The 25,492-nt window shown below is 41.6% G+C and overlaps 1 protein-coding gene and 1 pseudogene across 1 annotated transcript in view; one reads left to right on the top strand and one right to left on the bottom strand.

Moving 5' to 3' along the window:
- Positions 1-25,492, top strand: part of TRPC5 (transient receptor potential cation channel subfamily C member 5) — a 167,735-nt gene that overhangs the window by 7,970 nt on the left and 134,273 nt on the right. The gene's annotated exons all lie outside the window — the stretch shown is intronic.
- LOC134367681 (ubiquitin-like FUBI-ribosomal protein eS30 fusion protein) lies at positions 14,578-14,955 on the bottom strand (annotated as a pseudogene).

The following is a 25,492-nucleotide window of genomic DNA, read 5'->3' as shown; positions in this document are numbered from 1 at the left end:
AATCTGAGTAATAGCTTTAATTCTATTATTTGTTTTGATTCCCATTCCAAAGTCAAAGTTCTAGGCCAAAATAATGGGTTGTGTTAATCAACCCAAGAAAATAAATCAGCCAGTTCAAATTGGGAGAAAAGGACAGAATGACTGCATGGCATCATACTGGCCAAACTGATAAACTGAGTTATCTCCTCTCATGTATCTATGCTGACTTTTCATAGACATGGCATACTTCACTCACAGAATGGAGTTGTAGAGAGTTCAGAGATCGTTTGGTCTGAAGCAACATGTCTAAGGTCATTCAGCTGGGCTTGAACTGACACGAATGCCTCCTGTCCCCCAAGCCACTCTTTCTACTGCCCCACTCTGCCTGCAAGGAATCATCAGAAGTGGTAACATTTACCCAAAAAAAGCTGAAAATAAAGCAGCTACAAGCAGTATCTATCTAGAACAATTGATTGATGACAGTGTTTCAACAGATAATTAATTCCATTCAGTTCTATTCAATTTTCTAAGTATTTTTGACTACTAATAATATGCTTCACAGTAAACTTGAAAGATACAGTGAGTGCACTCAAGAAACTTATAGTCTCATGGGGAGAACGCATATGTACATGCTGTCCAGCCGATCACCCCTCTTAGCAGGCATGGTCTTCTGTGTTCCAAGGGAAATAAAAGACTTAAGACAATGACATTCACCTCTCAAAAAGAAAAAAATAATTATTTAAACTTGATCTCAAGTAGACTAAGTGTATTAGTCAATTTTTTGTGCTGCGAGACTGGGTAATTTATAAGGAACAGAGGTTTATTTGGCTTATGATTCTGGGACAGCTGCATCTGGTATGGGCCTCAGACTGCTTCTACTCAAGGCAAAAACCGGCAGGTACAAGCAGATCACATGGCAACAGGAAGCAATAGAGAGGAAGTAAGAGAGAGAGAGAGGAGGAGGAGCAAGGGTCCTTTAAACAATCAGCTCTCACAGGAACTATTAGAGCGAGAACTCACTCACTACCCCTCCTCCCCCAGGGAGAGCATTAATCCATTCATGAAGGGTCCACCCCGTGACTCAAACAGCTCCCAACACTGCCACATTGGGGATCAGATTTCCACATGAGTTTTGGGGGAACAACAGTCCAAACGCTATCATTCTGTTCCTGACCCCCCAAAACTCATGTCATTTTCACATACAAAATACAGTCATTCCATCCCAACAGTCCAAAAAGTCTTTGCTTGTTCCAGCACCAACTTGAAAGTCCAAAGTCTCATCTGAGACCAAAGGCAAAACTCCTTCCAGCTGTAAACCTGTAAAAATCAAAACCAAATTTGTCTACTGCCAAGATACAATGATGGAATAGACATTGGGTACACAATCCCATTCCAAAAGGGAGGAATAGGCCAGAGGAAAGGAGAAACAGACCCCAAACAAGTCCAAAACCCAGCAGGGCAGACATTAAATCTTAAAGCTCCAAAATAATCTTCTTTGACTCCAAGTCCTGCATCCTGGGCACAATAGGGCATCTGGGCCCTCAAAGCATCAAGTAGCCTCACTCCCAGAGCTCTGCCAGGTACAGCCCACTGGACTGCACTGGTGCCTGTGGCTTTTCCAGGCCAGCGTTGCACATTGCCAGTGGCCCTACAGTTCTGGGGTCCTGGCGGCAGCCATGCTCCCTTGGTTCTACTAGACATTACTCTGGTGGGGGCTCTCTGTGGGGGCTCTGACCCCACTTCCCTGCTCAGCATTGCTCTAGTAGATGGCTTTTGCACTGGCTCCACCCCTGTGGCAGGTCTCTGCTTGGGTCCCCAGGCTTTTCCATACATCCCCTGGAATCTAGGTGGAGGCTGCCACACCTCCACTGCTCTCGTGTTCTGCTGGCCTGCAGGCTTAACACGATGTAGTGGCCACCAAGGTTTCCAACTTGTGTTTTCCAGAGCTGCTGCACAAACCACACCTGGGGCTGCTTGAGGCAGGGCTGCTCCAGCCAGAGCAGCTGGGATGCAGGGAGCAGGTACCCAAGGGCAGCAGCACCCCAGAACAAGTCAGTCCTTCTAGGCCTCAGGGACTGTGATGGGAGGGGCGCCTTTCCAGACTTCTGAAATGCCTTCAGGGCCTTTCTCCCATTGTCTTAGCTATTAGCATCTGGCTGCCTCATCGCCAAACTAATGTCTTTAGCAACCAGTCTATCTGCTTCACCCCTGCATTTTTCTCTTGCTCTCTGCTTCTCTACCACATGGCAAGGCTGCAAATTTTCCAAATCTTTACACTCTGCTTCCCTTTTAAATTCTGGCTTTACATCATGCCTTTTCTGCCATAACTCAGCATAGGCTGTTGCAAGTAGCCATGCAGCTTCCTTAATGCTTTGCTGCTTGGAAATTTCTTCCACCAAACATTCTGGTTCACAACTCTTAAGTTGCACCTTCCACAAAGTCCTAGGGCATGGACACAATGCAGCCAAGTTCCTTGCTATGGTGTAGCAAGGGTGATCTTTTGTCCAATTCCTAATAAGTTCCTCATTTCTATCTGAAACCTCATCATCCACATGGCCTTTACTGTCCACATTTCTATCAGCATTCTGCTCACCACCACATAAGTCTCTAAGACGTTCCAAATTTTCCCTCATCTTTTTCTCTTCTTCTAAGTCCTTCAAACTCCTCCAACCTTTGGCCATTATCCAGTTCCAAAGCCACTTCTACATTTTCAGGTATCGGTATAGCAACACCCTACTCCTTGGCACCAATTTTCTGTATTAGTCTGGTTTTGTGCTGCTATAACAGAATACCTGAGACTGGGTAACTTATAAAGAACAGAGGTTTACTTGGCTCATGATTCAGGGACAGCTGCATCTGGCACGGGCCTCAGGCTGCTTCTACTCATGGCAGAAAATGGCAGCTGCCAATAGGTACAAGCAGATCACACGGCGAGAGGAAGCAAAAGAGAGAGAGGGGAGGTACCAGGGTCCTATAAACAACCAGCTCTCATAGGAACTAATAGATCAAGAACTCACTCCCTACCCCCACCCCCAGGGAGAGCATTAATCTATTCATGAGGGATCTGCACCTATGTCTCAAACAGCTCCTAACACTGCCCCATTGGGGATCAGATTTCCACGTGAGTTTTGGGGGGAACAACATATCTGAACTCTATCACTCAGGGAGCTGGCTGCACAATACTTCACAAGGAAGAAGCCATGAATGAAGCTCAAAAGCAAGTCACTAAATAAAAACACATGATTTTTTTTAGCCATGGACCTCCTTCCTTCAGATTACTACCAGTTCAGGGTTTCTTTCCCTTAACTTCATGCTCATGATTGTGTATAGCCCTAATTCACATACACATGTCCAGTTAGGAAGTATCCTATTCTCCACTGTCCCTGAGCAGGTATGTCTTGTCTGTGTGTGATATCATTCCCTCCACTTTCACTTTACCTGTACAGTTGCCTGGTAGGCAGGCATTTTGTCTCCTTTTCACCCTGGACCCCTCATTGGGTTACTCTGTTATTATTTTTTCCAGCTTTTGGCTCTTGTCACAAATTTTAGTTCAAGTGTGAAACATCTGTACAAAACTCAGAGCCATCTTTCCATCTCCCTCTCCCCCAGGACTAGCCTATCCCAGAACACCAAACACTTCCCTGTACTGATTCATTTCTATAGACTCACAACAAACGTGGGATAGTAATATAGCAGTGCAAGGAAATGTATGCTTCATCATTCAGAATGTGTGATGTGGAAAACATAGGAGGCCACTCTGGACACCAGTAGACAGAGAGGTTTCAAGGCGGGACCATTTCAGAAAAGAAATAGGCTTTGAGCTGGAAAGGCAGAAAGAAGAGGATGGCACGTTGGTCAGAAGGAAGTGAATGAGCAATGATGTGGGGAGTGGAAATGATGGTAACTTGTCCACAGTGGGTGCTGGGTGATGAGAGTAATGCTTGGGGCTCATGTTACCCTCATGAGATTAGCCTTATGGAGGAAGGCCCTGGCTACCTTACTAAGAGTCAGGATACTGGGCCAGGTGTGCCCTGAGTCTGATCACAACAGCAGTTGTTAGGTTCCTATGCTCACCTGACTTCCCTCTTTTCTCTCTGATCTTAATTGAAGTAAAGAGGGATGAGTCTACAGCTGTTGATTTAAGTAGCTTCTTAGTTGGGACCTCGTAAACAGTCACCACCATCCCAGCAGGTTATTAGTGGTCCTCTGACTGCAAGTTGGAGCAGAGAGAGCTAAAGTGGGGTGAGTGAAAGAAGTCAGATTACTGATCATTCAGAGGCCTGATTGGACAGGGTTGCCCCTCAGCAAATATTTGTGAGGAGCTGGCTGTATGGATCTTTGACCCTCTCCTTTTTCATCAATCTTCTTCCCCAGATGACACTCCCTGAATTCCTCCAACCCAATAGACACAGGTCCAATGTTTGTCCCATTTTTTAAATAGCTTTACTGAGGTGAAACTGATATACAAAAAACTACACACATTTAATTTATAGTTTGATTAATTTGTACATAAACATACACCCATGCACCACAATTAAGATAACAAATGCATCCATCACATCCAAAAGTTTCCTAATGCCCCTTTGTTTTGTCTGTATCCCATTTTTATCCGATTGGTTGAGAACCCTCTTGGCTTCCATGATACTATGCCTGCCTAACTTATCCTCCCCACTCTCTGACCACTGCCTCTTAGTCTCTTTTTCAGAATCCTTATCCTTTTTGCCCTTAGATATTGGTGCTTCTTGGGGTTCTGTCACATCTCCCTTTGTAGCCCAATATCTATCATGAGCTCCATGATTTATTTTCCAACTTTCAGCTAGATGTACCCCAAACTTTTAAAATTTACGATGTCTGATAATAATAACAGCGAACACTAATTGAGCACTTACTATCTTTCCTGTGAGTATGATCTTTACCACAGTCTTTTCAATGACAATATTGTATCACACAAATGTGCCATATTTATTTATCCGGTCCTTTATAATGAATATTTAGTTGGTTTAAGGTTGGTTGTGTTGCGGTTGTTTTACTTTTCCAAAGAATGCTGTAATGACTATCCTTGTACATATATCTTTGAACACGTGTATGATCATATCTGTATGGTAAATTTCTAGTAATGGGATTATGAAATCATAGGGTATGTGCATTTTTAAATTTTGATATATATTGCCGAATTGTTCTTCTACCAGCAGTGTATGAGAGTGCCTATTTCTCACACTTCTGTAATCATAGATTGAAAAAACATCAGAGACGTCTAAAAAAAATCTTTGTCAATCTGACAGGTTAAAAAAAATGCTATCTCACTATTTTTTTACATTTGAATTTTATTATTATTAATTTGATTTCACATCATTTAAAATTAGAAGCAATTTGTTTTATTCTGTGAATAACTGCTCATATTAGACGAGAGTCTTGATCTTTTTCTTATTGATTTGTCTGAACTCCTTCTATATTAAGGTCAATAGCAATTTATTCTTTGTTTAAAATTTTTCACCCTGATTTATTAAAAAACTGATTTACCCAGAGTTTTTCACAAATCTGGAGCAAAGAACAAAGCTAATTGTAGTCTAGGTCTTTTAACTTTTCTATAGACAAGTAACAAGACCATCTTAAATGATGCTTAAAATGTGTTAGTGTTTCTCTGACATAAAGAGTATTCATGCTTAACAGTTCCTTTATTTTTAAAGTTTCTAGTTTAGTGCTTAAGTATCTTTGTTTAGAGGAAAGAACATCTTTACTGGTCTTATAGCTAGAGTTTACTGAGTGGGAGGCACAGAAGAATAGGACCAGACAGACCTAAATCTCAAGCCCAAGGCAAGTAGAAAGGAGACAGAAACAGAAAATGGGATTGGTCTTTAGCAGAGGAATAAGTTCTAACACCAAAGCAATGGCCAACGTCCATTCTATCCATTCTTTGCCCTTACTTCATTGGCAACACAATTGCTATTTGAGAAAAGAAAAAAAGTCAAATTATACAAGAACACGTTTTCCTTGATTTCCTTAGTAATGAAGAAACATTCAAGAGTGAGAAAATATGCAACATGACAAGTCTATACTATTTCTAGTCTAAATTCTCCAAATTGCCTACATTGATCAGATAAATAAGAAAACTTCTAAATTCCTATTTTATTCGGTGCCATACAAACATAATTATCAAGATTAAGAATGTGTTTGGGATACTGAGAGAGTACATCAGTACCAGCGTCAAAAGAGCATGATCAGGTAACTCTGATAATAATGCCAAAAAGATTCTTGATAATGTAGAGGCATATAGTCTCTTCCCAGCAATCAACAAAATGGCATTTGGCCCTGGAATAGAACAAAGAGGGCAAACCCTCTTTAGACTGAAACGGTCTCAGTTGTCTGTTACTCGGGTTATTTTTTCCTACTTTCATTTGAGAATAAATAGTAAGTTTGGGAATTCACAAAAGGGATAAATCAAGCTTTCCTGTGTTCAAGGTACGTGAACTGCAATTATAAGCTCATAATGTCCACAAGAGGCTCAAAAAATGGAGAAAACCATGAGATACCCACGACAAAAGCCTTTAGGCCTCGAATCATTCCAGACAACTCTTGAATCTGGCCACTTCTCACTACCCTGCTGCCTCACCCTTGTCAAAGCCACCATTACCTCTTACCTGGACAACTACAGTGGCTTCTTAACTGATTCCCCTGTTTTCACTCTTGGCCCCCTTGTGATTTAATCTTTTCCCAGCAATGTGAGACACTTTTTAAAAATGTAAGTCAGAACATGTCACTCTGCTCAAAGCTCTCCAAAGGCCTTTTTTTTTTTTTTTGAAGGTTGTGCCAAAGGATACATTATGGCTTTTTATTTTATTTTATTTTTTTTATGATTCAATCATTTTATTTAAATTTTTGAAAGTATTATATGCACATAGCTCAAAAATTAAATATGTGCGTGTGTGTATACGCACACAGAAATACATAAGGTCTTCAGTTGGCAAGTCTCCCCCCACCCTTCTCTTCCATTCACCAGTCCCCTCCAGTCTCCCCAAATATGTAAGGTTACATAATTTTTTGTATATCTTCCCTGAGTTTGTTTTTCCTTTTCTTTTTTTTTTTTTTTAACTTTTATTTTGTCGATATACATTGTGGTTGATTATTGTTGCCCCATACCAAAACCTCCGTCCCTCCTCCCTCTCCTCCCTACCCCCCAACAATGTCCTTCCTGTTTGCTTGTCATATCAACTTCAAGTAATTGTGGTTGTTATAGCTTCTTCCCCCTCCCCCGGGTTTGTGTGTGTGTGTGTGTGTGTGTGTGTGTGTGTGTGTGTGTGTGTGTGTGTGTGTGTGTGAATTTATATATTAATTTTTAGCTCCCACCAATAAGTGAGAACATGTGGTATTTCTCTTTCTGTGCCTGACTCGTTTCACTTAATATAATTCTCTCTAGGTCCACCCATGTTGTTGCAAATGGCAGTATTTCATTCGTTTTAATAGCTGAGCAGTATTCCATTGTGTAGATGTACCACATTTTCTGAATCCACTCATCCAATGATGGACATTTGGGCTGGTTCCAACTCTTGGCTATTGTAAAGAGTGCTGCAATGAACATTGGGGAACAGGTATACCTTCGACTTGATGATTTCCATTCCTCTGGGTATATTCCCAACAGTGGGATAGCTGGGTCATATGGTAGATCTATCTGCAATTGTTTGAGGAACCTCCATACCATTTTCCATAGAGGCTGCACCATTTTGGAGTCCCACCAACAATGTATGAGAGTTCCTTTTTCTCCGCAACCTCACCAGCATTTATCGTTCAGAGTCTTTTGGATAGTAGCCATCCTAACTGGGGTGAGATGGTATCTCAGTGTGGTTTTGATTTGCATTTCCCAGATGCTGAGTGATGTTGAGCATTTTTTCATATGACTGTTGGCCATTTGTATATCTTCCTTAGAGAAATGGCTACTTAGCTCTTTTGCCCATTTTTTAATTGGGTTGCTTGTTTTTTCTTGTAAAGTTGTTTGAGTTCCTTATATATTCTGGATATTAATCCTTTGTCAGATGTATATTTTGCAAATATTGTCTCCCACTCTGTTGGTTGTCTTTTAACTCTGTTGTTTCTTTTGCTGTGCAGAAGCTTTTTAGTTTGATATAATCCCATTTGTTTATTTTTCCTTTGGTTGCCCGTGCTTTTGGGGTCGTATTCATGAAGTCTGTGTCCAGTCCTATTTCCTGAAGTGTTTCTCCTATGTTTTCTTTAAGACGTTTTATTGTTTCAGGGTGTATATTTAAATCCTTAATCCACTTTGAGTTGATTTTAGCGTATGCTGAGAGGTATGGGTCTAGTTTCATTCTCCTGCATATGGATATCCAGTTCTCCCAGCACCATTTGCTGAAGAGGCAGTCCCTTCGCCACTGAATAGGCTTGGTGCCTTTGTCAAAGATCAGATGGCAGTAAGTGTGTGGGTTGATTTCTGGATTCTCTATTCTGTTCCATTGATCAGTGTGTCTGTTTTTATGCCAGTACCGTACTGTTTTGGTTATTATAGCTTTGTAGTATAGCTTAAAATCAGGTAGTGTTATGCCTTCAGCTTTATTTTTTTTGCTCAGCATTGCTTTGGCTATGCATGGTCTTTTATTATTCCATAAAAATGTCTGGATAGTTCTTTCCATTTCTGAGAAAAATGTCTTTGGAATTTTGATGGGGATTGCATTGAATTTGTATATCACTTTAGGTAGTATGGACATTTTCACTATGTTGATTCTTCCAATCCAAGAGCATGGGATATCTTTCCATCTTCTTGTATCCTCTCTAATTTCTCTCAGCAGTGGTTTGTAGTTCTCATGATAGAGATTTTTCACCTCCTTGGTTAACTCAATTCCTAAGTATTTTATTTTTTTGGTAGCTATTGTAAATATGCAGGCTTTCTTGATTTCTCGTTCTGCATGTTCACTATTGGAGAAAAGAAACGCTACTGATTTTTGTGTGTTGATTTTGTATCCTGCTACTGTGCTGAAATCATTTATCAATTCCAGCAGTTTTTTTGTAGAGGTTTTAGGCTATTCGATATATAGGATCATGTCATCTGCAAACAGGGACAGTTTGACTTCATCTTTTCCAATCTGGATGCCCTTTATTTCCTTCTCTTCTCTGATTGCTCTGGCTAGTACTTCCAACACTATGTTGAATAGGAGTGGTGAGAGTGGGCATCCGTGTCTAGTTCCTTTTCTTAAAGGAAAAGCTTTCAGCTTTTCCCCATTCAGGATGATATAGGCAGTGGGTTTGTCATATATGGCTTTAATTATGTTGAGATACTTTCCCTCTATACCTAATTTATAGAGGGTCTTTGTCATGAATGAGTGCTGAATTTTATCGAATGCTTTTTCAGCATCTATAGAGATGATCATATGGTCCTCGTGTTTGAGTTTATTAATATGGTGTATCACATTTATTGATTTGCATATGTTGAACCAACCTTGCATCCCTGGGATGAATCCCACTTGATCGTGGTGAATAATTTTATGTATGTGTTGCTGTATTCTGTTTGCTAGTATTTTAGTGAGGATTTTTGCATCTATATTCATCAAGGATATCGGCCTGTAGTTTTCTTTTTTGGTTATATCTTTACCTGGTTTTGGTATCAGGATGATGTTTGCTTCATAGAATGAGTTTGGGAGATTTGCGTCTGTTTCAATCTTTTGGAATAGTTTGTACAGAATGGGTGTCAATTCCTCTTTGAATGTTTGGTAAAATTCTGCTGTGAATCCATCTGGTCCTGGGCTTTTCTTTGTTGGGAGCCTTCTGATAACAGCTTCAATCTCCTTTATTGTTATTGGTCTGTTCACATTTTCCACGTCTTCACGGTTCTATTTTGGGAGGTCATGTGTCCAGAAATTTATCCATTTCCTCCAGATTTTCAAATTTGTTAGCGTATAGTTGTTTATAGTAGTCTCGAATGATTCCTTGTATTTCAGATGAATCAGTTGTAATATCGCCATTTTCATTTCTAATTTTTGTTATTTGAATCTTCTCTCTTCTTTTTTTTTTTTTTTTGTTAGCCATGCTAATGGTTTGTCAATTTCATTTATCTTTTCAAAAAACCAACTTTTTGATTCATTGATCTTTTGTATTGTTTTTTGGGTTTCAATTTCATTAAGTTTTCTCTGATCTTAATGATTTCTTTCCATCTGCTAACTTTAGGTTTGGATTGTTCTTGTTTTTCTAGTTCTTTAAGGTGAAGTGTTAGGTTGTTCACTTGCCATCTTTCCATTCTTCTGAGGTCAGCATTTAATGCAATAAATTTCCCCCTTAATACTGCTTTTGCAGTATCCCACAGGTTTTGGTATGATGTATCATTGTTTTCATTAGTTTCAATAAATTTTTTGATTTCCTGCTTGATTTCTTCTTGGACCCATATGTCATTAAGTAGAATGTTGTTTAATTTCCATGTGTTTGTATAGTTTCCAGAGTTTCGTTTGTTATTAATTTCTAGTTTTAATCCATTGTGGTCTGAGAAAATACATGGGATAATTCCAATTTTTTTGAATTTATTGAGACTTGATTTGTGACCTAATATGTGATCTATCCTGGAGAATGATCCATGTGCTGATGAGAAGAATGAATATTCTGAGGTTGTTGGGTGGAATGTTCTGTAGATATCTGCCAATTCCAATTGGTCTAGAGTATTGTTTAGATCTTGGTGTTTCTCTACTGATTCTTTGCCTAGATGATCTGTCTAATATTGACAGTGGGGTGTTCAGGTCCCCTGCTGTTATAGTATTAGTGTCTGTTTCCTTCTTTAGGTCTAATAGAGTTTGTTTTATAAATCTGGCTGCTCCAACATTGGGTGTGTACATATTTATGATCATCAAGTCTTCTTGATGGATCAGTCCTTTTATCATTATGTAGTGTCCCTCATTGTCTCTTTTTATGGTTTTTAGTTTAAAGTCTATTTTGTCAGATATAAGAATAGCTACTCCAGCTCATTTTTCTTTTCTGTTTGCATGGTAAATCTTTTTCCATCCTTTCACTCTTAGTCTGTGTGAATCTTTATGGGTGAGGTGGGTCTTTTGTAGGCAGCATATAGTTGGGTCCTCCTTTTTAATCCAGTCAGCCAGTCTGTGTCTTTTGATTGGGGAATTTAAGCCTTTTACATTAAGAGTTGTTATGAAAGTTGTTGATTTATTCCTAGCATTTTATTGGTTGTTTGGTTGTCTTAGGTGTCTTTTGTTCCTTGCTTTCTGATTTACTGTTTGTTTTCTGTGTTTGTTGGTTCCTTAGGTTGTAGATAGCATTTTTGTTTGTTTGTTTTCTCTTCATGAATGCCATTTTTATTATACTAGTGGGTTTTGGTTTTTCTTGGGTTTTTATGGCAGTGGTAGTTATTTTTCAGGAACCAAACCCAGTACTCCCTTGAGGATTTCTTGTAAGGGTGGTCGTGTGGTAATGAACTCCCGCAGTTTTTGTTAGTCTGAGAAATATACTATTTGCCCTTCATTTCGGAAGGATAGCCTTGCAGGGTCGAGTATTCTTGGCTGACAATCTTTGTCTTTTAGTATTTTGAATATATCATCCCAATCCTTTCTAGCTTTTAGGGTTTGTGATGAAAAGTCTGATGTTAGCCTGATTGGGGCTCCCTTATCGGTGATTTGACTCTTCTCTCTTGCAGCTTTTAACATTCTCTCTTTGTCTCTTAGTTTTGTCAATTTGACTATAACATGTCTTGGAGAGGGCCTTTTTGAGTTGAATACGTTTGGAGATCATTGAGCTTCCTGGATCTGAAGATCTGTGATTTTTCCTATACCTGGGAAGTTTTCTGCCACTATTTTGTTGAATATGTTTTCAATCCAATCTCCATTTTCCTCCCCTTCTGGGATACCCATGACTCAGATATTTGAGCGCTTAAGGTTGTCTGATATCTCTCTCAGATTTTCTTCAATGTCTTTGATTCTTTTTTCTTTTTTTTTTTTGTCTGCTTGTGTTATTTCAAACAGCCCATCTTCAAGTTCAGAGGTTCTCTCTTCAACTTTGACAAGCCTGCTGGTTAAACTCTCCGTTGTGTTTTTTATTTCGCTGAATAACTTCTTCAGTTCAGCAAGTTCTGCTACATTTTTTTTCAGGACATTGATTTCCTTGTACATTTCCTCTTTCAGGTCCTGTATACTTTTCCTCCTTTCATCATGATGTCTAGCTGAGTTTTCTTGTATCTCATTCAGTTTCCTTAGAATTATTACTTGAAATTCCTTGTCAGTCATTTCAAGGGCTTCTTGTTCTATAGGATCTAGAGTTTGAGATTTATTAACTTTTGGTGGTGTACTTTCTTGACTTTTTTGTATTTCTGGTATCTTTTTTTTGATGTTTATTCATTGTGGCAGGGGGTTTCAGAGTCCACTGGTTTGAGACTATTGACAAACTAAGATGTTTCTGTGGTTGCCAATTTGGTATGGCTACCTCCGTGACTGCTCAGTTGGCCTCTAGTGCCTTGTGTGTGTGGTTGCCTCAGGTCTTGGGCCTCTCTGGGGAGCCACCTCTCTGGACAGCTTGGACTCTGCTGGGCTGCTGCATCATGGGGCGGTACCTCAAGGTGTGTGGTCTCTGCCGAGCTTCCACTTCCCGTGCAGGACTTCTCCCTGTTCCCTGCACTCTGGTCCACAAGTTTCCCGGCTCCAAAGGCCTTTCTAATTCCTACAAGGCCCTGCATGATCTGGCCCCTGGCTGTCTCTCTGCTCTCATATCCTACCCCTCTCCGTTGCTCAGTCTGCTCCAGCAACACTCACTTCTTTCAGGAATTGTCTGTCCCCAGTACCCTTGCCTGAAATGTTCCTCATCCAGGTAGCTGCATGGGTAGCTCCCTCCTTCCTTTAGATATCTACTCCAGTGCTACCTTATCAGGCAGGCCTTCCCTGATCTCCTTATTTAAAAATAGCACCCCCCTTGCTCCCTATCCCCTTTCCCTGTTTCTGGATTCTTCATAGCACTATATCTACCACCTGACATATATATATATTTGCTGCCTTTGTCACCCCTCCAGAGAATGTACTTTGTCTATCTTGTCCTTTTTTGAATCCCTACTGCCTAGAACAGTTTTCAGAACATGGCAGGTACCCCAAAAATAATTTTCTGAATGAATGAATGAATGAATTAGTGAAATTAATAGAATTTCAGACCTGAAAGATTGTCTAGTCCACCTCTCCCCATTTTATTGATGTGGAAAGTGAGATGCACAGAGGGAAGCAATTTGTCCAGGCTCAACAGGGTGACTTTTACAGTACAGCCAACATGCACAATCTGTCACTTTCAATTGAGTGTTGTTTCCACTACATTAAAATTAAGTTCTTCTGTCTTTAAAGCCAGAAGTTCTATGAGTTCTATGACAACTTCTAGTCACCCATTCTGGTGTCCAGCACCACAAACTTGCTTCCTTGTATCTAACCTAAATCCTTCATCTTATAGGCTATACAGTTTCCTCTATTTCAGCTCTTGGTGGAGAGGAAAGATATTCTAAAGATATACAAACTTTCCTTCAATCCAATGTTCACTATTTTAAGAAGTTGATATATGCTATAAATAAAACCCAAGGCAAGATTTCTGATCTCCATGGTGCCTCAAAGGACTCACATCAATCCCATAAAGCAAGCCTCTCGTTAGATGGCAAGGTTCTAGAGATACGTGGTTGGAAGGCAGCTTGAGTGTCTGAGGCGACAATACCGTTGACTCCAGATGAGTGCAATATAGGCAGGACAGCATTAAAATATGTCCTCTAAAAACAAAACATACTTGTGTCTAAAAACCAAACCCATTTAGTTTGTAGCCAACAGCCCCTGGCTGGTCAATTTGGTATATGAAATATTCATTCATGATACAGATGTAATCATAATATACAGCTTTTGCTAACCAAGTTGCCTTCCTCTCAGACTACTGAGGAGTACATAGTGGTGAGCCCTGGCTTGGCCCTGATGTCGTTATTTTTCTTCCTTCCCTGTTGGGAGCTTGGTTTCTTTCTTCCAGAGTTAAAGTCTCTATTGTTTTAATCAGAGACTGCCACAATTTCTAAATTAGCTGGTTTCCATTTGTAAATCAGGAAGTGGGACAAACTGGGTTTGCATATTCTGCTGCCAGTGCTAAGCTCTTCTAACTAATAGCTTGTCTGATCAGAATGGAAAGTGTTCTCTGGATCCTGGAATTCACTTGGGAGAAAACGTCATAGGTCTTTTTGGGGGGAAGCTGCTCAAATAAGCTAGGCTATCTTTTACTGGAAATAATTCTTTGGTCATTTCCACTACTTTTTCATTTAAACTACCTAAGAGGAAGCCTGAAGTAATAAATTCAACTAAATAATTCAACTAGTAATGTCATTTCCATCCATATTTGTCTTAGGATTGGAGAATGCAACCAGCAGCCAGACAGAATGGAAAGGCCTGATAAGTATACTGAGCTAGCAATCCTGAGCTCCTTGCTTGGAACCAGGCTGAAATATTTCCTGAAAGACCCTTGACCCTAGCATCCACAGGTTGAGCAGAAGAGTACAGAGCCATCTTATGCCTAGAGGGAATGAACTATAAGATGGGAAAGTATTTTGGGGGAGGGACTGGGCTAAATGGCTTATTAGAGAAATCCAGGATCACAAAAGACTTAAGAGTTAGCAATGGGCCCCTTCTTCTTACCAAAAGTGGGCACGACATTGATGAGGTGACAGTTGTACTGCATTTGCTGCTTGGCTAGCCATCGTCTCCTCTTCCTCCCTTTCTTTCCCTTCCTCCTTCTCTTTTATAGACACCACGGGGGTCTGACCTCTCACTTTCCCAGCACAGGTGAGAGTTATCAGGGCTTCCACCCTAGACTGGCCAAGGATAACCTCGCTCTCCATAGGCATGCATGCCTGCCAGAATCCTACCTGATCTTCCAGGGCAATGGTCTCCAGTGAGGCTACATGACTCTTGATCTGGGCTACTATCGCCCAACCTTCCTGAGGGTGTGTAGCTCCTGGGCATGAACAAAGAGCTGCATGTTGGCTACCAAACTGCGGCCACTGTTGCCACTACCCCGAAGATGGAGTCAAGGAAGGGGAAGGAGTATGTCCTTACCTCCTACCGTGTGGCACATCACTGCTCAGGAAAGCATTCTTAATAAATAGTTCCATCCTAGAGACAGCAGCCTGAGGATGTTGAGGAGTGTTTGATGGGGAACGAGGAAATGTGGCCACCGATTTTTTTAAACCCCTAATCTCAGAATGGCATACCACTACAGGAGAAGTTCAAGCTGAGGCAGAATGGCTACTGGGCACGAGTGTTACCAAAAGGGTTAAATATCTATTATGAGGTTGGACTATGTCATCTCCAAAGTCTCTTCTATTCTAACCCTGCGATTTTGCAACTATTCTCCCTGATATAATGAGCAAAGTCTGGGAGTAGCATTCTTTTTTTTAAAAAAAAAGATGACCAGTAAGGGGATCTTAACGCTTGACTTGGTGTTGTCAGCACCACGCTCTCCCAGTGAGCTAACCGGCCATCCCCATATGGGATCCGAACCCAGGGCCTCGGTGTTATCAGCACCGCACTCTTCCGAGTGAGCCACGGGCCGGCCCTGGGAGTAGCATTCTGATGCTGACTTCATCCCTCAACTGCTGGGTAGCCAGAAACAAATTACTCAACCAATCTATAGCTTAACCTCTTACCATTGAAAAATGAAAGGATGATACTAAATAATCTCACAGGGATGCTGTGAGGAAATGAGCAATGTTTTTAAATTATTCTAAAAGTACTTTATAAATCCTCCTTAAATAGTTGCTATGCCTGACACATAATTGGTTTAGTAGAGAGGCAGGAATGCAAAGCCCCAGTAAATATAAAAGCCACAGGGGAGTTCACTAATAACTCCATAGGCGGTGGTATCATTGATACATTTCTAGCATAAAACCTCTGGAGTTCTGGAGGATATCTGTTTGGCTGTGGTCCACTAATCATAGAATCATCAGGATCAAATGAAATATAGTGGCAATCTAGTACATTCTTCTGTCTCTGCAATCGGTCCAAGCTGTATAAACCTCTGGCCTCTGAAAGAGTTAAACACTCCAATCTGAAGGAACACAACCTTGGTAGGATATGAAGGAACTCCCAAAGCAATTCTATGCAAGTGTCAGTTGCCCAGAATTCTCAAATGTATGTCCGGGGTCTCCAGGGAGTCTCAAGTTTATGAATGAGATCACAGATGAAGAGTTTTCTGGGAGCCAAGGCACCTCCTTGCATACCTAATTACCTTTGCTGCCCTTTTCTGACAATAGACAAGCAATCCCTGTGTCCATGGAGCCCTCTGTGAGCTGGGTGCTCTGCTTCCTTCTCCACTTGCAATTTTGCATCCATCTTTGATATTTTTATCCCCTACTAACTGAATATGAAGGAGAAAACTAAGCAGTAGTAAGTTTAATTTGGAACCCCAGTCTCTTTTATGGCCTCCTTTGGGTCAGCCCTGGCCGGTGATCCTGAAAAGGTGCTGCAGAGTGAAAGACTGCTTCGAAGCTACGAGGAGTCTGGCTACGTGTTCCTTTTAGACAGAGGGACATGTTTTGCAAGTGACTGAAAGGTCATCACTATATTTAAAATGTTTTTGCCTTTCTAAGTTTCAGATTCGGGGCATGTTTGACTTCAGGAAAATAAGGACAAAGCAGCTGCTGTTTTCCTGATGCAGTCATGATCAGCACATAGCTTACCCTCCTCTAGGGAGACAGCAGCCCACACCCCTAACCTGAGATCATACAGGAAGAAAAGCAGGCAGAAGACAGCAGCAGTAGGGTTAGAAACTCAAAGTAGCTCTCCCTTCCTCTATCTCCAACCAGAGGCAACCAAGCTCCTGCTCCTTTCCTTTAACACTTGGTCTGTTCCGACAGGAACAAAAGGCAATCTGCTTGAGACAGAACTACTGGCAATGCAGCGGCCAGCTCACAGCAATAAAATTTTAAGTAATATGAGAGAGAGAGAGAAATTATGGGGGAGGGACATTTTTCTTGAGTTTTCCCTCTAGAAATGTGATAGAGGGAAAATATATGAGTAAAGGCAGTACATTATAAGAATATTAGAAAACCTTTGCTTGTCAAAGAGTGTTTGGATAGAACTTGCTTACAATTGAATGTCAACATGATAGGCATGTTGATCACAAAATGACTTAAGCTACTTTTCCTGTCAACCAAAAGTTACATATTTTTTAAAAGATTTCTATTTTACTAGTGACCCAGTAATTTAATTGTACTGAAAAATCAACTGTTCTTCATAGCCACCAAAGAGATTTTTGAAACCTGTTTTTCTGCTAAAGAAAGTAGAAATAGTCTTGAAATGCATCCCACTGAGATATCTGTGCTAGGTGAACTTGAGCTTCTCGGCATTGTTCAGGTTCAGGCTTCTCTTCCCAACCCAAGTCAAGTCCTGCTGCAAGGTAAGGGGCTCTTGGTTGCATGGGTGATGCTGAGAGAAACCACTCAAACACTGCAGATGGAGAGTTCAGACAGAAAGATACTGAAGTCAAAATTGCCCCAGGGTGCCTCCAGCAGTACCAACCAATGTTTCCTGCCATTAATAGCAGTTATCATAGCTTTGCCTCATGTTTGCCTAGCATACCCCTAGTTCATGGAGTTTCCATTCCTATTATAATTAAGAGCCATAACTGTGCTGTTGCCATGAGATGCATGTCCACTGCCTCCTTTTCAGTGTGGCTGAGGATAATAGTGCCATGCCATGTAAAGGCGATCTCCATAATGACCTGCCCAGTTCCCTGCCACTGCAGCACTTCAGTCTCTCCAGCTCCCCATTCCCCCAGATGAAGACATTTCATTCCCATGTAGTGACTCTTCCATTCATTCCCATGACAAGACTCTTCTAGTCCAGGATCTGGGACTAATCCTGTTCCTAGTCACAGGGATTCTTAGAACTGGAGGCCAGCAGCTCAGCAGTTCAGCATCAAGTCAGCCAAGTTGCTGGTTCCTTTTGAGTCCTATATTTTGGTAGCTATGCCTGAGCCCTTGCCTTGTTGCCATGTGACCAATCCTGTGCTTTATACTCTACTTCAGAATTTCTAAACTACAGGCCATTTTGCCCCTCCGCTACCCCCCAGGAGACATTTGGCAAATGTGGGAGGGTGGGGGTGATACTGGTATCGAGGCCAGTAGTGCCGCTAAACTTCCTACCGTGGATAGAATGGCTTCCCACAATAAAAAATTATCTGGGCCAAAATGTCAACAGAGCCATGACCAACAAACCCCAGACTAATTCCAGTAACTGAGTCTTGTATCCTGCTCAGTATCCCCATTCATGTTGTTGCCAGACCTCACAACTCCACCCACCTTCCTCCTTGACCTCTGCCTACATCTACATTCTTCTGATACAGTGTTTCCCCCACATACTGAGAAACTTCTGTTTAGTCCACTACCAGGATTTCTGGCTTCTTATACCAGGCACCCATCATTCCACCTGACAACCTTTAGTTCATATATTATGCTTGTTAACAACCCAAGCTTTGAATCTAACCTGCTTGGATTAAAGACCTGGCTCCTCCATTAAGTAGCTATGTAACCTTAGACAAGTTACTTTGCCTTTCTGAGCCTCAGTTCCTTTATCTATAAAAATACAAATAGTAGCAGTCCTTACTTCATAAATGAGATAATACAAGTCAAGTGCTTAGCAAAGTTCCCAGCACATTTTTAAGTATTTTGCTAAATGTTAGCTATTGCCCATTGCTAAGGCATTTCCAGATTACTTCAGCAAGTCTCTCTTATCCAGTGATTATCAGCCTTCTAGAGAAACACTACCCAATATAACTTTCTGCTATAATGGAAATGTTTTCTATCTACACTCTCCAATATGGTAGTCACCATATGGCTATTGAATAGTAGAAATGTAGACAGTGTGGCTAAGGAACTGAATTATTTAAATATTATTAAATTTAAATTTAAATATAAATAGTGGCTAGTGGTTATCATAATACACAGCACACTTTTAGAGATTTTCAAACTCAACACTGCACCAAAACTGAAATTCCAACAAACTCTCCTGCTGAAGGAAGGGGCATTTTAACTCCTTTCAGACACTGAGAATCACTGTCCTTGGGAGCCACTGTACTGATGGGGAATGTGTCACACCTCTCAGGCGAGTTGGAATAGAAGAAGGGGCTAAGATAGGAATGACTAATTCTGGCTAGTCCAATCTCTTCCTGCTCCAGTCAGCCACTGCCAAACAAGCCTCATATCTCCAGAGCAGTGGTTGCCAACCAGGGCAATTTTGCTTCCAGGGGACATTTGGCAATGTCCAGAGATATTTTTGGTTGTCAGTTCTCAGGGGAAGGGTAGCTGATACTGTCATCTAATGGACAGAAACCAGGAGTGCCGCTAAACATCTTACAGTACACACATATACAGGACAGACCCCCCCACCAACGTTATTATTTGGCCCAGAATGTCAGTCATGCTGATGTTGAGAAACTCTGCCCTAGAGAGATCTTTGAACAATCCCAGACAGGGAAGCATCACCCTGCCCTAAAAAGCCTCCAAAGGCAAGAGGTCTGTAACCTCCCTGTGAATTCAGTGCAGTGTTTACACTACCCCCAGTTTACTCCCTTCAAATTACCTGGACGGAAATTGCTTCTCTCCCTATTAGGGACAGATTTTAGAAACTAACAATTCTCTAATCTGGAAAAATGCAGACAAAAAATGAGAAATCTCTAAAATGATGGAAGCTATGAAGAAGGAAAACTGGGTCTAGTTCACCAATTGCTAGGATAACAGAAGGAAAAGAGAGCCTTTGAAACCTGCCAGAGCTTTAGGATGGACAACAGACCATGATTTCCACAGCATGTAATAAAATGACTTGTACTCATTACCCTCAAAAGGTGAAAGGTATGAAAAGCTAAAGATGTTCTCAGAAGGGATTGGATTAAACATGTTTGCAGCTTCTAAAACCATAAGGAACTATTTAGAGGAGCTAGAAATATTAGGGCCACGCTTCTTTGAAATTGATAACATGGAAGGAATTTCTGCTCTCCCCCAATCCTTCCTTCTGTGCATTGGAGACAGAAATCTGGGCTGAATGGCTCATGGGATTGAGCCAGTCATTGGACCAGATCTTATATTTTTAGGTCTCCTGAACTTCTCCATGCTGCAATTTAGGTATATTTTCTTCTGTATTGTCTTCAGGAGGAAAGTCAAAAAGCTACTATGTTTATTCCAGAAAACTAAACTGGATAATTGAGATCATCATAAACCCATTTTTCTTCTAACTCTGAGCTTAGGGAAACTACGTAATCCTACATAATCATTCCCTACTTTCCACTGCACTTTGTCTAACTACACAACAAATGCCTCTATGTGACACAATCATCAGGGGTGAAAATGCAAAATTCAACCCTGCAGATGTTTAACCAGTAACTGGAAATTTAGAAGATAGTTGATAACTGTATAATGTTTCCTCTGCTGAAAAATCAAAGATAGCCAGGTGAAGAGAAATTAACTACCCCTTCCCTCAGGGACTATGCCTATGTTTGAAATAGCTGCCAACAGGTGAGCAGTAGTATTCTACCCCTGGAGACTAGTGCCAGGTGCCTGGCATGCCTCAGTTGTGGATAACTGAGAGACACTGGAATGTGAGACTCAAAAATTGCTTGAAAAATGGAACAAAATCTCTTTCAAGCCTTGTCCTCCAATCATATCATGTAGCTCTTCAGTCAGCCTCCATATGAGCTAAGCAACTTTAAAACAAAACATCATTTGTCATGTACAGGAAGCATGAAATGAAAATCACGATGGGCAAAGGGAGTGCTCTTGACATCATTTAACATGAATTTTGCTTCTAGATTTCTGGTCTGGTTTCCTGTTTAACTTAAAAAAAAAAAAAGAACCTATCATAAAACTACTTTAGGCCTCTTTCTTTATTCCGGCTTATCTAACATCATATTTGAGAGCAGTGGTGAAAACTACTCTTTTATGACCTTCTTTTTATACTCTGAGAACCAACTGAGCTAGTTTTTACCACCCAAGCTTTTCTAGGTCTAAACTGGGCCTAAAACTTTTTGATGATATCTACTATTTTTCATTTGTATGGCTATAAACCACTTAAAACAAAATGGAGATTTTCAATCCTTCTTTTTGAATGAAAGACCCTCTTTTTGTTCATTCCTATTTTGTTTTGCTGGCAAATGTGCTCCTATCATGATCAGTACCCACTAGAAAAATTATAAAATAATAAATGGTTATTCAATTCTTATTGAATCCTATCATATAGTTGATAGCAATATGGTTATCCTGGCCCTCCCATTGTCTTGTGTTGCTTCTGGGTTCTCAGCCCTCTCCAGAAATCTTTATCATGCTATCTAAACTCACACTAGTCATGTGATGAGCACTGAAATGGAAAACTCTAAATCAGCTTGTCAGCATCCTCTTTCTAGTAAAGCAATCTACAAGAGAAATTTAATTTAAAAATCACATGGCCACCTATACAAAATGAACCAAGAACTATGGCTTTCCTGAAAAGCTGTTTGTATCAAGCTTCACCATAGGGCTACCTGCAAAGTACCTGTACACTGTCAGATTAGGGCTTCATTCCTCTGTGCAGTGCGAGGGACACACTGACCACACCTTCACTTTTGACAGTTTCCCCATCTCAATAATAACCCACACCCTCTGATTTACTTATTTTTGACACATTATTATGCATTATTTTCATAATTTCCCAGAAAATGTCATAACTTAACTGTATACAAAATGCCTGCCACAGAGGGTTGGCTCCCCAAAAGCCACTCACAGTGTATCCCCTTCCTACCTTGGCATCTTTTACCTTTTTCTTTGTTTCTAATATCCATCCCAGGGGACAGTTACTTTTGGAGCCAATGGCTTCCATCACTCATTATAGCCCATATTTTACAAACAAAAATGTGTGGAATGGTTCATTTAACCCTTGTGACAATCTAGATTTGAGAGAAATGCCTTTCCAGGTTTCTTCCAACTAGAACCTTGAAATTATAAACTCTCAACCTATGGAGTCAGCCATGTATTTGTTTTTCCTCATAGACTTAACCCCTATATTTTGAAAAATTAAGAGCCCCCATCCGATGAGAAATCAAGAATCATTTTGTGGGCTGCCAAACCTTAAACAATACTACAAAGTTACTTTTAAAAGTTTGTGAAAAAATAGAATTAAAAGACAATATGAATCTTTCCAAGAACTTTCTGAAGATCCTCAGTACGTAATGTTTAAATGTAGAACATTAGTTGCTAAGTTTAATCAATATCCAACAAAACCTGCAATACGTTCTTAAGATATGTCTGTATATTCAGTGCTATGATTTAAAGATTTGCTTATTGATGTAATAAATCAAATTGTTGGTCTTTTGCTGGTTGGGGGTTGTGAGGAAGGCGGAATTGGTTTTGCCAGGCCTTCTAGCCTCATATCCAGCTGGGTATGATTTCAGCGGATCCTTCGTAAACAAGTTACGTGAGAGTGGAGTTAGTGCGCATGCGCGCCCGGGTACCGCCCGGCTCGTGGCCGCTATTGTGTGTTTCGGAAGGCAACGGCTCTGAACCGCTGGTCATTGGAGCTACGTCTGAAGAATATCAAGCACGTCCGCTTTGCTGGCGGCTGCTTGGTTTTACTTTCACTTACCTGATTCAGGACCTGCACAGGATGAGGCAGAGGGGTCTGTGACGCAGCCCGACAATTGGCGTAGTTTCGGCAGAGTGAACAGGTAAGGGAGCCATGATGTGGCTGCCCTCGAGCATGTGGTACCTGGTGGCAGCGTTCCTGTGGACTTGGACTCCACTGGAAACATGCGACCAAGTGGATGGGTCCCCCAAGAGCGTAGAGGAAGCTCTCAGGGTATTGAGCTCCATGGTGAAAGATGAGTCCCAGAGAATGGCTGGCCGGGTGGGCTGGTTGTGGTTTGCTCTACTGCGATCCAGTATGGACAGGGCATTCCATGAGGCCACATAGCAAAAGGCAGACATGCTGGAGAATGAAGTACAGCAACAGGTCACCCCCGTTTCTGAAGCTGAGGACGATGACGACCCTGAGGGTGAGTTGGGAGAACCTGTGTGTCTCCTTGCACGACCTGTTGTACATCAGAAACAGGCAAACCCCTAGCTTCTTGGCTCCTACAGCTGTGGGACCTAAGGGTGGATGGCAAATGTACAGTATGTGTTAGTATTAGTGGATAGTGGTGCAGAATGTAGCCTGATATGTGGCAACCCAGATAAATTTCCAGGGGCCACAGTGAATGTTGATGACTATGGAGGACATTCTATTAGAGTCAAAGCTGTGCTGCTGAGCACTTAACAATTGTTCCCTCGTGTATATATTCTGTATGTATCCCCTGTAGCTGAATATATCTTGGGTACAGTTGTACTTCATAGGCTACACCTGCAAATGATGGTTGGAGAATTCCTGTTGCAGATACAGACAGTGAAGCCTGTGTTGTGGGGACATGCTAAACATGACCCACAGGCATTACCCAAGCCAAAGCATGTGGTCAGTATGAAACAGTGTTGACTGCTAGGAGGACATGTGGAGATAGGTGCCACTATGAGCTAGAATAGGTCAACGTCATTCATCCCACACACAGTCCCTTTAATGCCCCTGAAAAAGCCAAATGGTACCTTGAGGATGACTGTGGACTATTGGGAACTGAACAAAGTAGTGCCTCCTTTGCACACAGCTGTGCCTTTGGTTCACAACTTAATGGATCAGCTGATGACTCACCTAGGAACTTATCATTATGTGCTGGACCTTGCAAATGATTTTTCCTCTATCCTGATCTTGGCTGATCAGCCAAGATCTATTTGCCTTTGCCTGGGAAGGAAGGCAATGGAGTTTTCAGGTGTTACCCCAGGGCTACCTGCACAGCCCAACCATTTGTCACTGTTTGGTGGCTGGGGACCTAGCCAAAAGGACTAAGTCCAGCATGGTTAGAGTATTTCATTATATAGATGATGTCTTACTAACCTTTGATTCTCTTGCGAATTTAACCAAGGCAGCTCTAACGCTGCTAGGTCATTTGGAACAATATGAGTGGGTCTTACCCTTTGGATATGTACTTGGAAATATCAGTGGTGGCTGGTAGGTCACTGACCCCTGTGGGGACAAGCCATGTGTCAAGAGTTATGGGAATTAGGACATGGAAAGGAAGTAAGTCTTTTCCACGTCACAGGACATTCCCCCTTAGCCAGTCCAGGCAATGATGAAGCTGGTGCATTGGCTAAGGTAAGATGGCTGGAGAGAGCTCCAACAGCTGATTTAACTGGGTGGCTACATTGGAGAATGCAGCGTGCTGGCTGCAAGACTGTGTGGTCGATGGCTTGCTGGGTGCCACATAAACCTGAGAAAGAATGCCCCTGATGAGCAGATGTACCCTTGATGTCTCGCCGGGTGCCGCATGCAGATAGGCTCAAAACCTGAGAGGAGGATGCTTCTAACGTGGTGGCAGGTGGATCTTGTGGGATCACTGCCAAATCAGAGAACTACAGGTATATCATCACAGCCATTGATACGGCTACTGGTCTTCTGTTTTTATGGTCTAGTAAGGCCCCAGACCAGTATGGTGGCTGTAGGCACCAGAGTCGACTGGACACATACATACATTCGTGTGGCCAATGTGTCAGCTTGCTGAGTATGCACCGAGTTTCCTACCAGTGTAGCTGCAGGATTCCTGTGGAAAATCACCCCAGTGACGACTACTAACTGGACATATGTATGGGTGGGGTTTTCGTGGCTAATAGTTGAGAGGATAGCGCTATGGGGACAAGCCTCAAGGTGCATTGAATGTATATTAAGTATGGAGGTTCTATGGATGCAAGGGTCGGCCATCCTCACTACAGCAACACTGTGGAAGATCTCAGATGCATAGATTGTACAGGGAGAGACCCTTAAGGGGTGGAGTGTGAGGAAAGTAGACTTGGTTTATTCAGGCCCTCTTGCCTCATATCTGGCTGGGTATGATTTCAGCACATCTTTTGTAAACAAGTTACATGAGAGTAGAGTTAGTGCACATGCACGCCTGTGCACTGTTTGGCTTGTGGCCGCTACTATGTATCTTTCGGTATGGAAGCCAGCGGTTGGTGGAGCCGCTGGTTGGTGGAGCCCACGTCTGAAGAAAAAGCATGTCTGCTTTACCCACGGCTGCTCGGTTTTACTTTCGCTTACCTGATTCAGGACCTGCACAGGACAGGGCAGAAGGATCTGAGATTCCTGCCTGACAGGGGCAGAGTAGTGTGGTGGTCAATAGTACAGGCTTTGGGCTCAGGCTGCCTAGGTTCAAGTTCTGACTCCCTTACTTTTTAGCTATGTGACCTTGGGCAAGGCACTTCGCTTCTCTATGGCTGAGTTTTCTCAGGTATAAAATGGGGATAATTATTATGTCTATAGCATAGAGCCATAGTGAGTACTAAATTAGATACTCCAGCATGATGCCGAGCATATGGAAAGTGCTCAATAACTGGTAGCCGTTAGTATTCTTTTTATCCCTGCTACTCAGACTAAAGCTAGTCATTGTTATATATCTTATTGATTTTACATATCTATAC

Source organism: Cynocephalus volans, chromosome X, assembly GCF_027409185.1.
Source record: "Cynocephalus volans isolate mCynVol1 chromosome X, mCynVol1.pri, whole genome shotgun sequence".
NCBI lineage: Eukaryota > Metazoa > Chordata > Mammalia > Dermoptera > Cynocephalidae > Cynocephalus > Cynocephalus volans.
The sequence above is the reverse complement of the archived record's forward strand: the minus strand, read 5'-3'. Positions and strand labels throughout refer to the sequence as shown.